The sequence below is a fragment of the Nanorana parkeri genome, unplaced genomic scaffold, assembly GCF_000935625.1.
Source record: "Nanorana parkeri isolate BGI_ZX_2015 unplaced genomic scaffold, ASM93562v1 scaffold321, whole genome shotgun sequence".
Taxonomy (NCBI): domain Eukaryota; kingdom Metazoa; phylum Chordata; class Amphibia; order Anura; family Dicroglossidae; genus Nanorana; species Nanorana parkeri.
In genome coordinates this window covers 698,422-712,858 of record NW_017306589.1, presented here as the reverse complement: position 1 = coordinate 712,858, position 14,437 = coordinate 698,422, and positions in this window count along the sequence as shown.

Here is a 14,437-nt window from a genome sequence, read left to right as displayed (position 1 = left end):
GAAGAAAAGGTGGCAACCCTACTAACAAGAGGGACTCTGAACCTTTGCTGCTGGCTTGGAATGAGGTGCAAAGCGTAGGGATTTTCCCACTGATGTTAACCCCCTTTGTAACTTTTCAGTCATTCAGTGAGTTCAAGAGCAATATGCATCATCCAGGAACCTATAACAAGGTGTAAGAACTGTTGAGTGCTGTGGGTATCATTTCTATTCCTTTCAAGCAGGTAGATGGGATTTCCCAGAATATCCCCTACCCCCGGATTGGATCATTGTCATTCCCGACAATCTGCACAGAATGTAAAGAAACACTTCACAGACCTAAAGGCAATGTCCTGGTTCTCTGAGCAGCGCCATATTGAGCTAATAGGGATTAGGGAATCTGCCTGGTTTTAGTTCATGAGCAGTTTTGCAAATCTTGCTCAAATTTTTCAAACTTTGCAGTGAATTAAAAAATGTATGGGGTAAAATTTTAAAAGATTCACTGATGAAATTGATAGAGTGAATAGTCACCCAAAGATTGGAGAGGATTCACCCACCTCTTTCTGCCAGGAGTCAATCTATAAATTGTGCAGTAAGCTGATGGGCAAATCTTGCAAAATAAAATCTTTCAAATTTGAATGTTGGAAGTACAGTAGACGCATTCTCAGTTATTTTGGTGAATCTTCATACATCACCTGGTATTGAAGCTCTTTACTTCCTGTCAGAGACAGCTTCCTTTTCCCTGTTGCTTTGGACTGGGCAATATGGCAACAAAGCATGCTGGTGCTGCTGATTTTGTTAGCTACTCCTGTCTTGGCTGCAAATAATGTTTGATGACCAGAAAATGCAGCATGGCTCGGAACATGACAAGATCAGTGATCAGAGTATAAAGGTGGCCATACACCTATTGATTATCGTTCAATTTCATTTGTGCCTTTATCAAACCGGTGTTTGATTTCCGCTCAAATACCCCATCATGCACAGACCAATGTTGATTTCGATTGTCATGCGTTAGCAATACTAACTCACCGAATTGCGTCGATCGAACGGATTTTCGTTTGTGCATGTGCAGTGTTCATGTTGCAATTTTTTTCGTACGAAAACACCACAAATCCATCGATTTTTGTACGATTCAAAAAACGTTTTCCAGCCTGGGGAAATTTGCCTAGGAGTACAGTAAAAAAAATCGTTGGGTTCCCATCAGCTGATCAATTATCATTCAAAAGACCATTCGTGGACGATTTAAATGGGCACAATGGGGGTGTGCACTGGGTCCCTTGGAGCATTTAACAAACATTTTAAGTTCTTGTGATACTTCTTCTTTCATTACAGTTATTTCAAATAGGTATTAAGGGTTGGCTTGCGTTGAAAACATGCTAATAGTATGAGAGTAAATGCAGAGCTAGTTCCAGAACAAGTTATTTACAGATCAAAACAAATGAAGATCAGAAAAAACAAAGATCAGAACAAAATGGAGGAAAATGTTTACATACAAATGGTTAAAAAAATGCAAACAATAGCTAACAATTGCAGTTTGCTGGAAGGGACATTAGATATAGATCGCATATGCACTGATTTATAAATGAAGGCTGGAAACTGTTTGCAGTATTCAAAGTCACTGCCAAAACCGGGGGGCTCCTGCACCATCTGTGACTTGCCATCACAGTGCCTAAATCAGGGGTCTCTCCTGCCTCTACGTTGGCCCTGCTGAACCATGACTTTTCTTGTTACCACTAGCCTGTGATTTCATGTAGATAGCAAGTGTCTCTACTTAGGGAAAAAGATTAGGTTGGGTTCTGGGGTTGAGGCGAACCTTGCGTCTTGCACTTTTAATTGAGCTAATGCATGAATTTGCCACAGTAACCATAATGTACTGGCTTGTCTTGACCTTCAGTCAGCTGGCTTAGAAGGGCCAAATTAGGGGCATTGGATAAGCCAGACCCATCACAATAAAATGGGTGGTTCTCGGCAGCCATGCTGACCATGTGCTTTAGCTGTGATAGGGAAAGCATACAAAATACTTCTGTTAGTGATAAAGTGCATTGGGAGAGAGTAGTGTAGGGCTTATAGTAGACACTGGCAGGTATGCATAGAGGAACTTCACTGCTTCATTCACCCCAGTCTTTGTCTCCAGGGATGCATGCAGGTGATTGCTAGGAACCGTCCACACTCCACAATGATACCATAAAAAAATAAAAACCACACACCATCTGCTTATTATCCGTATGCTTTATTTTATCTAAACTCCAACTTTTAAGTCATATCTCTACGACTAAGCCCATAAGGATGAATATTTGGAAGTTGGAGTTTGGATAAAATAAAGCATACGGACAGTGAGCAGGCGGTGTGTGGAGTTTTGTTTTTAAGGCACTCGTAGGTCTTTAGATGCAGACCCTTATGAATGTACTGTAGGTAGCAAAATGCTGTGCATTTGGGAGAATTTGGGGGTGGGGACTGGGAAGGATTTTTTTACCTTTTTCCATGCTTTGTTTTATCCTAATGCAAATGATGTCCTGCAACCTCTTTACAGCCTATCCCTGTCCGCATGCCCTACAGTGATAACAGCTGCATGGATTTCTTCATAGGCCATATTACCTAATTTTTGCAGTCTGTCTATCTTTTTTTCAAATACTAACAACAGTGGAATACGCCTGGGCAATGTGCATCAGCACAGAAGCTTCTAGTTATCTTTGGGGGAGCATGTGACAGTGTGATTTACAGGTATTAACACTCCATAACACAAAGTGCCCAAACAAGAACCTTCATACCGTAGTTGAGATTTTATGGAATGTTAGATTCCTGGGTGCCAATTAGTTCTATTTCTTGTATCTCTGTGGACACATGAGGGTGCAGATTGTGTTCCAAAGTAAAAGAGGTTCCAGTAGAGAAGCTACAATTCACTTTATTCCATCTTAAATATGGAAATCTCATATGTCATATTATCCACCCATTTCTACAATACAGAACAATTCAGTTATTACTAAAGGTGTGTATATAAGAAAGAGTACTAGATATAATAAAAGTCATACTAGCTAATTAATTTAGACTGCTCAAAATGCAGTGCTACTTACAACACATCATCATATGTAAGAAGTCATACAATTGCACATGTTTTAGTCCGGTTACATCTTAGGAAATATCTTCAACTCATCCAATCATTGTTTTATAAAACTTCTTTGGTTTTTACAATTTGATAATAAGTGTTTTCATGTAATTTAACATTTCTGGACATTCTTAGCAGACTGTAATATCTGATTGTTAGAAGTGTGAACGGTTAACTATAAACATAAGAGAACAACTAGCAGATAAACTGTTGCATGCATGATGGCCCCTGTCTCAGTTCCCCAACTGTGACCTGTTTTTTTGTGATTGTATCTACTTGTAATGCTATGCAAATGTTTTAACTGTAAAGGTGAAAGAACATGTTTCTTCCACTGGAGGAAAATGTTGCAGCAAAAAAACTCATATTTTAGGAATCTTTTCTGTGTGGGCTACGTTTACTTCAACCGCACCTGAAAAGTTTATCTTTCTAAGGGAATGTGACACTTTAAAGGGGAAAAAGTTAACAATGGCTACAGAGAGATCAAAAGTGCTTAGTCAGTTGGATCTAGAGAAGATGCACCAAGGCAAGGAGAACTGAGAGTTGACAAGATCTTTTGACTTTCTTGTTGGCAATCAATTATTCCTCCAATGGAGCCAAGAAAGAGATGGGTAGTTTGCTATCTATAACTGAAGAGACATTAGTGGAATGGTGACAAAGTCCTGTCTATGACAGAGGAAGCATGTTGAGTTGGGCCTACTGACTAGCATTTGGCCTGAGACCTGCAAACCCATCAAGGAAGTTACAGTCAGAGGTGCCGTTGATGGGCATTCAGAATATTTGGGAAGAATATGCCATAGAGCCTATCTGAAATAATGGATCTGTCTATTGTATTGCTGCTCCCTGTCAACCTTTGTGACAGACATGTGTTTGTTTCGTGTTCTGATCATTGTTGATAACCATCATTTGGGGTAACAACTAGACATGTGCGACTCGTTTTGTTCCGAATCGAAATTCGGACGAAATTTCAGAAATTCAGAGATTCGGAGCATCCAAATTTCCAAAATATAACATATCCGAAATCATCCGAAAGCATCCGAATCAGAGCACAGCAAACAGAAATTACAAATGTGCCAATTCTGCTACCCCACCTCAAGTTGAATTTTCGGGAATTCGTCCGAATTGTTAATTCCGAATCCGACTCGAATTCCGAATCAGATCCGAATACGAATCCGATTTCCGAAACGAATTTAATTTCGGACCCAAATCCGAAAAACTAAATCCGAAGCTAAACGAAACTAAACAAATTTTTAGCCGCTGCACATGTCTAGTAACAACTAAGGTTCTAGGGCAGGTATTATCCCAGAATAGATGACTACCTTAAACTTAATCTTCATACAGATGTCGCTGTCTGTCTATGCAGGTATATAATCTGTGTATTCAAAGGCAAGTTCATTTCTGTGTAATTATTGTGATCACAGATCCATAGCTACATAGAACAGGAAAACCCAGTACTTTCGCTTCTGCAATTGTGCAATACTGTACTGACTGCAGCACTTTCTATGGGACTGCGGCTTGCTGGGAGGAAGGTGATTTCTGAGGAAAAAAGTCCCTGGCAGAGAGCCGAGGGACGAGTTTCGCAAACAGAGATCATATTTCTAGCCAAGCCACCGAGCTGACTGATTCCGGGAACCAACTGAGAATTCACTTTCACTGAAGTCACTTGTTGCTGGATAAAGCATCAGGGCGCGGAGACAATTTCAAACTTACTGCAGAATAGTGTCAAACTTAACTGAAGCACATAGTACCCATGTGATGCATACTGTCATTCAGCACTGTATGACAGTATGTGACATTGGGTATTGAATAAACATATCAATACTTTAAAAACCCTTCAAGTGTGTGCCGGTGAATTACTTTTATTTACCATTTTGACTGAGGTCTGCAAAGGGTGGCGGGGAAGCACCAGTGCCAGAGGGGCAAATGCCACCCTGCCCTGCAACCCAGTCCACTCCCTCATCAGGTCCTTTAGCAGAAAGTAGGGATGAGATCTGTACATAGCTTCTTTATTTTTTCAAACTCATATTTTTGAAAAAGTTCAGTGTTTGTCCCAACTATCTACAGAACATTTCAGCAGGAGAATGAACTATGTGAAATGGGTGTAAAATACTGATTCATTAGATAAAATACTGATTTTTGGGAAATAGCGGCTTTCAGCAAATACATATCCATTTTAGGTACCAAATAACGATTTCACAGCTATGCAAAATGTATGTTTGCAAATTCAACATTTTCTTGAAAATTACCATGAATGTAGGTAAAATATCTCTTGCATTTTCATGAACTGACTTTTTTTTATGAACACAAACAAGGGAGGAACAGAGCTTTATTGCAGGATGGCTAGACGAGCAGATGCCACAAGGTGTCTGTTCTTACCACTATTAGGCAGAAAAGCCTTTTCTGTGTGGCTGTCTAATTCACTGTGCTAGTTCACAACAAACGCGTTCCAGATGCAGAGCAGAGCAGTTACAGACCAGATCAAAACTGCGTCCAATGTATTCCAATGGTATTTTGGGCTCTAGTTCACACCGCAGCGTTTAGTTCCAGAGCATGTAAAAAAAACTGCAGCAAGCCCTAATTTTCCTGCTCTGGAACGCATGCAAACGCATCAAAAACACACGCAAACGCCCTGGAACGCACTGAAAGCCCATTTTAAACTAATAAAAACAATTTATTTATTTTTTACAAAAAGGGCCATCACGAGGCAAAAGCGCGGCAGAAACTGCGGCAAAACACACTGCACTGCGTGTGCAGAAACTCATGCAGATCTGGTCTGCATTTGGTGTGAACAAGCCTAAGGCTTAGGGCCAAAACACTATGGGGGGAAGTTATCAAAACTGGAGCAGACAAAATCTAGAGCAGATTTGCACTGCAGCCAATCAGCTTGTCTGTCGCATTTTCAAATCTTACCTGGCAAACTGAAGAGAGAAGCTGATTGGTTGCCATGGGCAACTGCTCCAGATTCTGCCTGCTCCAGTTTTCATAAATTCCCTCCACTGTTCTGTTGTGGTGAAGCGTGCATTAGCATTTTGTAGTGCCATTTTTTTTTTTTAAATGGCACCCCAAGCAAATGGTACCCCAAGGCAATACGGTTTCAATACACAAAACACAAGATAATGCACCACCTTGTAAATGACTGCATTACCAAAAATGGTGTATGTCCCTTTTTGGAATGTTACCATTGATTGCCAGCCTATTACTCTGAATGGGCTGCCCTAACACATTTTGGAGCACATGTAGTAATGCAATGCACCAGGACACCAAGGTTTAAATAAGCCTAAAACTCTGCCAACTGACATCATGCTGTACAAAGCAAGTGCCTTAATTGGCCATTGAGGCAATCCTATTGGACAGTAGAAGAGCAGTTGGGATTTATTCATGAAGTCAGAGAAAGCAGGTCCGGGAACAAAGTGAAACTAAATCAGAGGGGCAGAGAAGAGAGTTCTGGATAATAATGGCCACAGCAAGTATCATGTGGTCCAGAGGTGTTTCTAGTTTCCTAAAAGATCTGGGGCACCACTGGGCACCTAGACTAAAATATTACAAGGTTTGTAGTATAGCATGATAATTGAATGAAGCTGTTTCTCATTGCTTATGACTGAACATAAAAATGTATAATATTGCTTAAAAAAGAGAAGAAATGGTGTCCTGGCCCACAGCCATTGAATGTATTGACTTGCTTACCTGCCATCTCAAAGATGGTGCTATAGAGAAACATTTATTTTACAACAGAACACACTGATTCTCCATGGTAAGTTCTCAGCCCATGAAGAAAGGAACAAATGCATTCTGGGACTTAGACTCCATCTTGAAACTAATGAGAAGAGAATCTGATGCCATCAAGAGCGCATGTCTGGAGTAAATGCCCAGATTTCCCATACGGCAGCATCGCTGGTAGGGACGGACTTGTTTCTCTTTATATTTGTGAGCTATCAGTCTATTTACATGTTCATTTATTAATTGTATGTTTTCACCAGTTTCACCCCATCCTGTTTTGTTACTAAAGCTTCAAGATTTCATCCAGTCTGGCTTATTGCAGAATAGGAGGGTTTAGCTGAATGTTGTGCTATACACAGGCCACAGGGTAACGTGTAGCGGGGACAGAACAAATTAATGTTTTAGTGGTGGTAAAAATGGATGTCCAAAATGTAAGGGATCATTCCTGGGATGATGGCAGAGGACACCTGGGACACTCAATAGAAAACCTGGGGCATGTGCCCTGTGTGCCAGGGTCTAGTAACGACCCTGATATGGTCTTTGATCATAGGAAGGACATATACCTAAACGGTAAACAAACTTTTACCGTACCAAAACAAAATCACTCCCAGACTCTGAACAGTAATAGAGAATTTAGATGAAGACTTCCCAAGTTCTCCCTGATCTGTCCTGATCAGCATTTAGAGCAGTGGTCTCAAAGTATCGGCCCGCAAGCCGGTACTATGTGGCCCACAGCCAGCTCACAAGTTAGGTACATGAACGCTTATCCCACGGCTGTGGAGAAGCACTCGATCCGCCACTATTGTGGAATGGCTGAATCAGGTGATGCACATCTGCGAGATGGAGGAGCTCTTATCTACCAAACAAGATTGTTCAGATAGGTTTTCACGACTGTGGGCACCCTGGCACGCTTTCACACTAGGAGATGACTACAAGTCTCTAAGGGGGATCCCTACATAGGTCGCTACGTACCCTCTGTTAATCCTAGACTGGATGACTAGAGATGAAAGAGAACCGATCCCCCCCTAAGGGGGCTGCTTTTATGCATACCTCATTTATCTCTTTAATGATCAAGGTGGGAGAGTACTGGTGCCCCAATCATTTCATCACCTCTCCTAGGTAATAGGTCACCAACTCATGTTGGGACGAAAGCACTCTCGCTGGGCTCAGGGAGCCGTGCAGAATGTGACGATGCCGCATACTTTATCTATAAATGAGGTAGTTACACATGTTTATGCCTGCTTAGCAGAGGTTGGTGTTAGTTATATTAGAGTGACTTTACCCCTGCCCGGAATACTTGGGCTAATATATTTCTGTCATTGTGGTGTTTCTGGCATTGTCTTAAATGTCGGGCTATGATGTTTTGTTTGTTTTTTTTGTCTCTTCTTTCACCAAAGGAAAATTCATTAATAAACATATATATGGAAAAAAACAACAAGTTAGGTACCAGACTTGCGGGAGCAGCTACACGGTCTGCATCTATGTCGGATGCAGGCTTCAAAACTGCTTCTGTGCCAGCACTTGGATTGATTAGTGAGGTCTGCAGCAGACCTTACCAATCAATCACCAGGGATCGATGTGCCCCCTCCCTGCAAAAAGGTAAGCAGGAGAGGGGCCTCTGTATTATATTTTACATGTGGGTGTGCGGGGGGATTGGGCTATATTACTTTATATGTGTGGGGGGTGGGAGTGACTGGGACTGTAATATTTTATATGTGTGTATGTGTGGGGGGTATTTTTTTATGTGTATGGGGGGTGTATTATTTTATATGTACAGGGGTAGTATTTTTTATGTGTATGAGTTTACAAATGGCAGCTGTCACCCATTCAAGGTAATGATCATGTGACAGCTGCTGAATGTAAACACCTGCACACTGCATGTAATGCTATGTGATATGTATTTTTCTTGAAGACGTTTGAATTTTCTGAATTTTTTGTACAAGTCATTCTGAATTAAGAAAGCTGGTCGGATGACCAGTAAAACATCTTCCAGAAAAATACAGCAAGTCCAGTTGCCTTGACTTATATTTTACAGATATACCATGACCTGGATGAATGAGAACCTTCACAGACATAAATAATTGACAGGTTGTAAATTGTAAAGTCTGTAGAATAGTGGCTTGATGTTGTGTTTCTGAATTGTCAAAGACACAAATGAAGGGAGGATTGCTGGTCCTATTATGGTTTCTCTATTTGTTGATTTTCAGTCTTCTAGGTGTGTCTCATAAAAAAGAAAAAAGGTTCATTCATCTTTTGTTATTTACTTCTTGCTGGCCTATTCTTGGTAGGATTCATGTTCTGCATTTCTTATTATCTGTTTGTGCTTAGATTGCTTGGTCAATAGACCCAATTAATTAATTCTGCAATCAGATCTGTTTATTTCATTTTTTGCCATTTTGCCCATATGACCAGGAGCCACCAGACCTCTAGATCTACCAGTTTAATGGTTGTTTTTTCTATTCAGGTGACCTCCTGAGGGAGCGATATTTCCTTATGTAGATGGTTTTCCATTTATTGGACCTGAGAACTCTAGTAGTTCTTGTGTAATGGTTAGAGTGCCTGTTTAGTACATACCAGGTGGTGAGTTTAAGATTGTACATTGGCATTTATTATCTAGTTTTCATAGTTTAATTCAACATTTTGAATCCCTTTTGGCTGTTGTGAAACATTATTGCCACGTACCACAGAATTATTTCCTCGGTGTTAGGAATGGTTCCACCAACTTATATTTAATGCTTATACAAAACAGGTCTGATGTTTATGCCATTTTTGAGTTTTTGGCATTTGCGTTGAACAGTATGGCTATGGGCAAAATATTAACTAGTAGGTTGGCACTTCCCAACTCGGGCTTTAAATTCTCTTATTTGCATGATGGCCCTGCTAGGGAGTCACAGGGGATCTGCTGGTTTGACATTAATTTATTTATTTACGACATTGGCTCTATATGGTAGTAGGTATTAGTGTCAGATGAACAGTTTTATTTGTTTGCATATGCAGTTGGTTTTCTGGGATTTGGTACTTTCTGGGTTGGCAAGTGATGTGCAGAGGTTTGACCTGATTATTGTATTGATGCCGGTATTACTAATACTATTGTTCGTTTAGAGATCTTCCTTGTTGTTGTGGTGGTTGCACTTTGAAGAAGCAGTTTGGCAACAGGAAGATCCTATTGCTGACTGGGGGTTTTTTTATGCAGTTAATTCTTGTTAAGATACCTGGACCTTTTCTGCCCTTATTTTATTTAATTTTAGGTTAAGATAGGCATCTGCAGGGTAGCACCAAAAAACCCCCCAAAACATATGTATATATGTAGTAGCTGCACTGTCTTTCCAGGTTTACTAGGTTTCTGGTCAATGGCTACCTCAGCAGACCAGGTAGGATTTCCCACAAGGCCAACCAAGGCCCTGTCTGGGGGCAGCAGGGAGTAGAGGGGCAGCAGCGGTGTGGAATTCCTATCGCCCGGGAAAAGCAGTTTCGGGCGCTGGGCGGGTAACTTTTTCTACATTTAGCCCTGCTTTGGGCAAGCAGAGCTAAATGTACAACGAGGAAGCTGCTGCTGCTTATTTTGTACAAGTGATGTCGCCGAGATCACTTGTATGCAGCCTGCAGGTCTGCCATTCTCCATGGGGGGGGTTTGGCGGGGAAGGGGGCGCATTGAGGAACCTGGCCTTGGGGCAGCAGAGAGAGTAAATCCGGCCCTAATAGGCTTACAATGTCTGGAAGACATGTTTCTTTTGATTGCAGTTACTGCTATGGTACTGAATTTCCTTGCCTAGACAATCAGTGTTACCTATGCAACTGAATATTTCTCCTTTCGAGGACTCTACAGAACTCGTTTGGACTTAATGTAACAGGTATCAAAGTATGGAGCAGTGTTTCCATGCTGATTAGATCCCATTTTATATGCCACATGTCTTGTTATAATATTACTGCTACAGAATCTGTTATTCTGCATATGAAACCGTTTACTTGGTGTTGCCTTTCTGTAACATGTATCGAAGTGGTTGTTTTCACACTCATTTATCAAAGCTTTTGTCAGGAGATTTTCCTTCTAGATAATACACATTGCTTCTGCTTATAACTCCTATTTTGTTACACAGTTTGTGGAAGAACCTAATAAGTGGGGTTTCCATGTTGCTACTGGACTCCATATTACAGGTGAAACTCGAAAAATTAGAATATTGTGCAAAAGTTCATTTATTTCACTAATGCAACTGAGCCGTCTGCCAGGAGATTTTGGAGCACTTCATGCTTCCTTCCGCAGATGAGCTCTATGGGGATGCTGACTTCATTTTCCAGCAGGACTTGGCACTTGCCCACACTGCCACATATTTTCTGAGATTGTGGATCTGCGTTTTCATGAGCTGTAAGCCATAATCATCACAATGATGACAAATCACGGCTTGAATTATCTTGCTTTGCATGTAATGAGTCTCTCTCATATATTAGTTTCATCTTTCAAGTTGCATTAGTGAAATAAATTAACTTTTGCACGATATACTAATTATTCGAGTTTCACCTGTAAATTTATGTCATGTGATTTATTTACTGCTATGTGTTCATTCTGTTATTCTGCATATGAAGCACTTTATTACCCATTGCCTTCCTTGTGGTTCACTCGGGTTTGTTTTGGTAAGATGTTAACTTTCTGGATGGAGGTGGTTGCATTTTCTTTGGGTTGTCAATATCGCCTTCGGTTATTGGTTCAATATCGGTTATTGAATATGCTATTTTGTTCTAAGTGAGGGCTGCGCCCAAATTTAGTGAGGGCTCCACTGAAAGTTGCATTTTCCAGCAATCTCTGTTGTTTTGTCTGAACTGCTTCCGGGGTTGCGGCTTTTCCTAAACCTGGGCTTCAGTTTATAGTAAGGTTACAATACAATATTTATTGATTTTTGTGTCATTCTCTGCTCAGTGTTGGTGGTTTCTCGTTTCCCCATTGTGGAATGGAGGGTTCATTCAACGTAAGGTTATTTCATACCTTTTATTAGACATTGGTATTGCCTTTATCAGTTGCTGATTTGTAAAATATGATTGTTTGGTCGCGGTGGTGGGGTGGGGCCAGGTTGGTCACCTGGCTTTTGGGTAATGTTGCCCACTTTGTGGGTGGACAGTGGTAGGTAAATGGTCATTTGGTTGCATTGCTGCTTGAGTCGTAGTGACTAAGCATGCCAGTCTGTTAATGGTTAACAGAGTTTTTGTTTGGTAATAAAGGGTAAAGTCTATTTATTGGCTAGATTGATTAAAACCCAATAAAGGGGCCACAGCCTATAGCTATTCCACAATCGTTGTTGTGTTTTACTTTATTATTTAGGTTTGTTGATATAGTATGATGGGTGTCAATGGGGTGTACAATCCCATGTAAAGAAATACTTTGCTGGGCAATTTATAATTGTTCTATTTGGATTCATTATTGAAAAAAAAAAGTTCCACTGCTTCATCTTCACCAAGAACTGCACACTTTACAACTTTTTTTGTTAAAAAATCATTATGGTTCAGAGTGATCAGATTTGTTTTTCTTAAAAAAAACGTGTCTTAAAAAAATGTGGGAATGCCACTGCTGACTTGTTACTTGAATGTGAATATTTGGGGCCGTCATCCTTAACCTTAGGTCACCATTTAGCTGTTGGTTGTCCTGGACCAAGAGAGTGACCAGTAACGGGACAATTGAGCTCGCATCTTATAAAAACATTCAGCAATGATGACAATAGCCATCATTTTATCATGACATGCTCCAATTATTGCAATTAACCATGCAAATAAAAAAGCATAATAATTTGATAAATGTTAGACAAATAGAAATAAAGACAGACTTCCAATATTGCTAAGCTGTAAATTCACCAATTTATTGATCCGAACCACAAGCACTGCATGAAAATTTACAATGAATAAATCATTTTGCTGTTGATGTGATTTCTTTATGGAAAAGTGAAGTCAGACGTTAAACTCTACAGGACAAACTACAAACAAATCATGGACACGCTAAGCAGGGTGAGTTACATAGTTACATAGTATTTGAGGTTGAATAAAGACACATGTCCATCAAGTCCAACCTATTGTGTGTGTGTGTGTGTGGGTGTAAAGATCCTCGCGTCATCTCGTTTTTAGTAGTACTTGTACCCCCGTATATTACCGTTTCTCAGGAAATCATCCAAAAGCTTCTTGAATGATTCCACACTATTAAACAGCAAAGTATTATGTTCATTTTTATGTAGTCTAGACACAAAGGAAGCAGCCATGAAAAATGCAGCCAGGGGATTTGCAACATTTCTTAAAGTAAAACTGAAGCTAAAACTTTTTATTTTATTTTTTTGGATAGAGTAGGGAAGAGTCATAACCCCTGTAAGCTTTTTTTTGTTATCTGTGTCCCATTGGGAATATTTCCCTTAACTTCCTGTGCAATAGCCACAACAGGAAGTGAAAGGAAATCCCTCCAAAGTGAGGAAAATCCCTGGTGGTGGATATGCATAAGACATGATAACATCAACAGCCCTTAGACAGCCGGAGTGAAGGGGAGAAGAGGCTGCGAGGACCGAACTAGCAGGCCGGAGGGAGTCTGCGAGGCCGAGGATCAGGTAAGTAAAACAGCTTTAAATATGTCCCCCTAAACAAAGCAAGCACTTTACCCTTGCAGTATGGGGGCAGTACTCACTGCAAGGGTATGTTTCTTGTTTGCCCAAAAATGGGCTTTAAAAAAAAAAATCACTTTACATTTTTACTTGCTTAAAAATCCTACCTTGCTTTCCCCTTCTCTGTAATGTTAAGGAGGGGGCTGTCTGCACTGTGCTGGCAGAAATTGTTACCAGCTGTAATCTAGAGAGGAAAGCTGTCCATCCTAACAAGGATGTTAACAGGATCTCAAGGTTTTGGTGATGCATTGTATGTTAATTAACTTTCGTTCAGTTTGTCAATCTAATTGCACTTAGAAATTGTTTAAAACAGGTTGCAAACTGCATATAAAGTGCTATGTATAACGCTGCTTCAAAGAAACAACTAGAAAAGCAAGATATATTAAAAACAAAAATCTGCTGTGTGACTAGGAACACAAAATAAACCTATCAAGGGAGTTTCTCAAATTGGACTGCAAAAGTGGAACTACATTTTAAGGGCTCATGCATATAGGCATACAATGCTCTGCGCTAAGAACCGTATTTGAATGCAGCAGTATTGTACTCTATAGGCCCATTCACATAGTTGTGCAAAGAGAATGGACGATATTTTACGCTGTAGACTTGTACATATTTGTGCTGACATTTACATGTGTACAGTGCAGATTTACTCTATTGAAGTGCTAGAACTGCCCAAGTCCTAGCATTGTTTGTACACTGTAGGCATGTAATGTTAGCATAAACATTACATGTGCATTGTGTATGTACAAGATTTTATCTGCCAACAAGATCCTGCATAAAATCATGCGCCCCGTGTACAAGGGCCCTATGGATATCAGCAAAGAGCATTTAAGGTAAGAGTAAATGCTGTAATAAGCAACATTTGAAACAACTAAAAAAAAAACATATTTTCTTAATGGATTAAATTGTACAAAGCTGGTACTGCAGACAAAGATATATATTCCAAAAGCCCTGAGATTTGGCTATACTTTAAACACATTTACAGATCTGAAGCACAGCACAGAAAAATGGTCTTCAT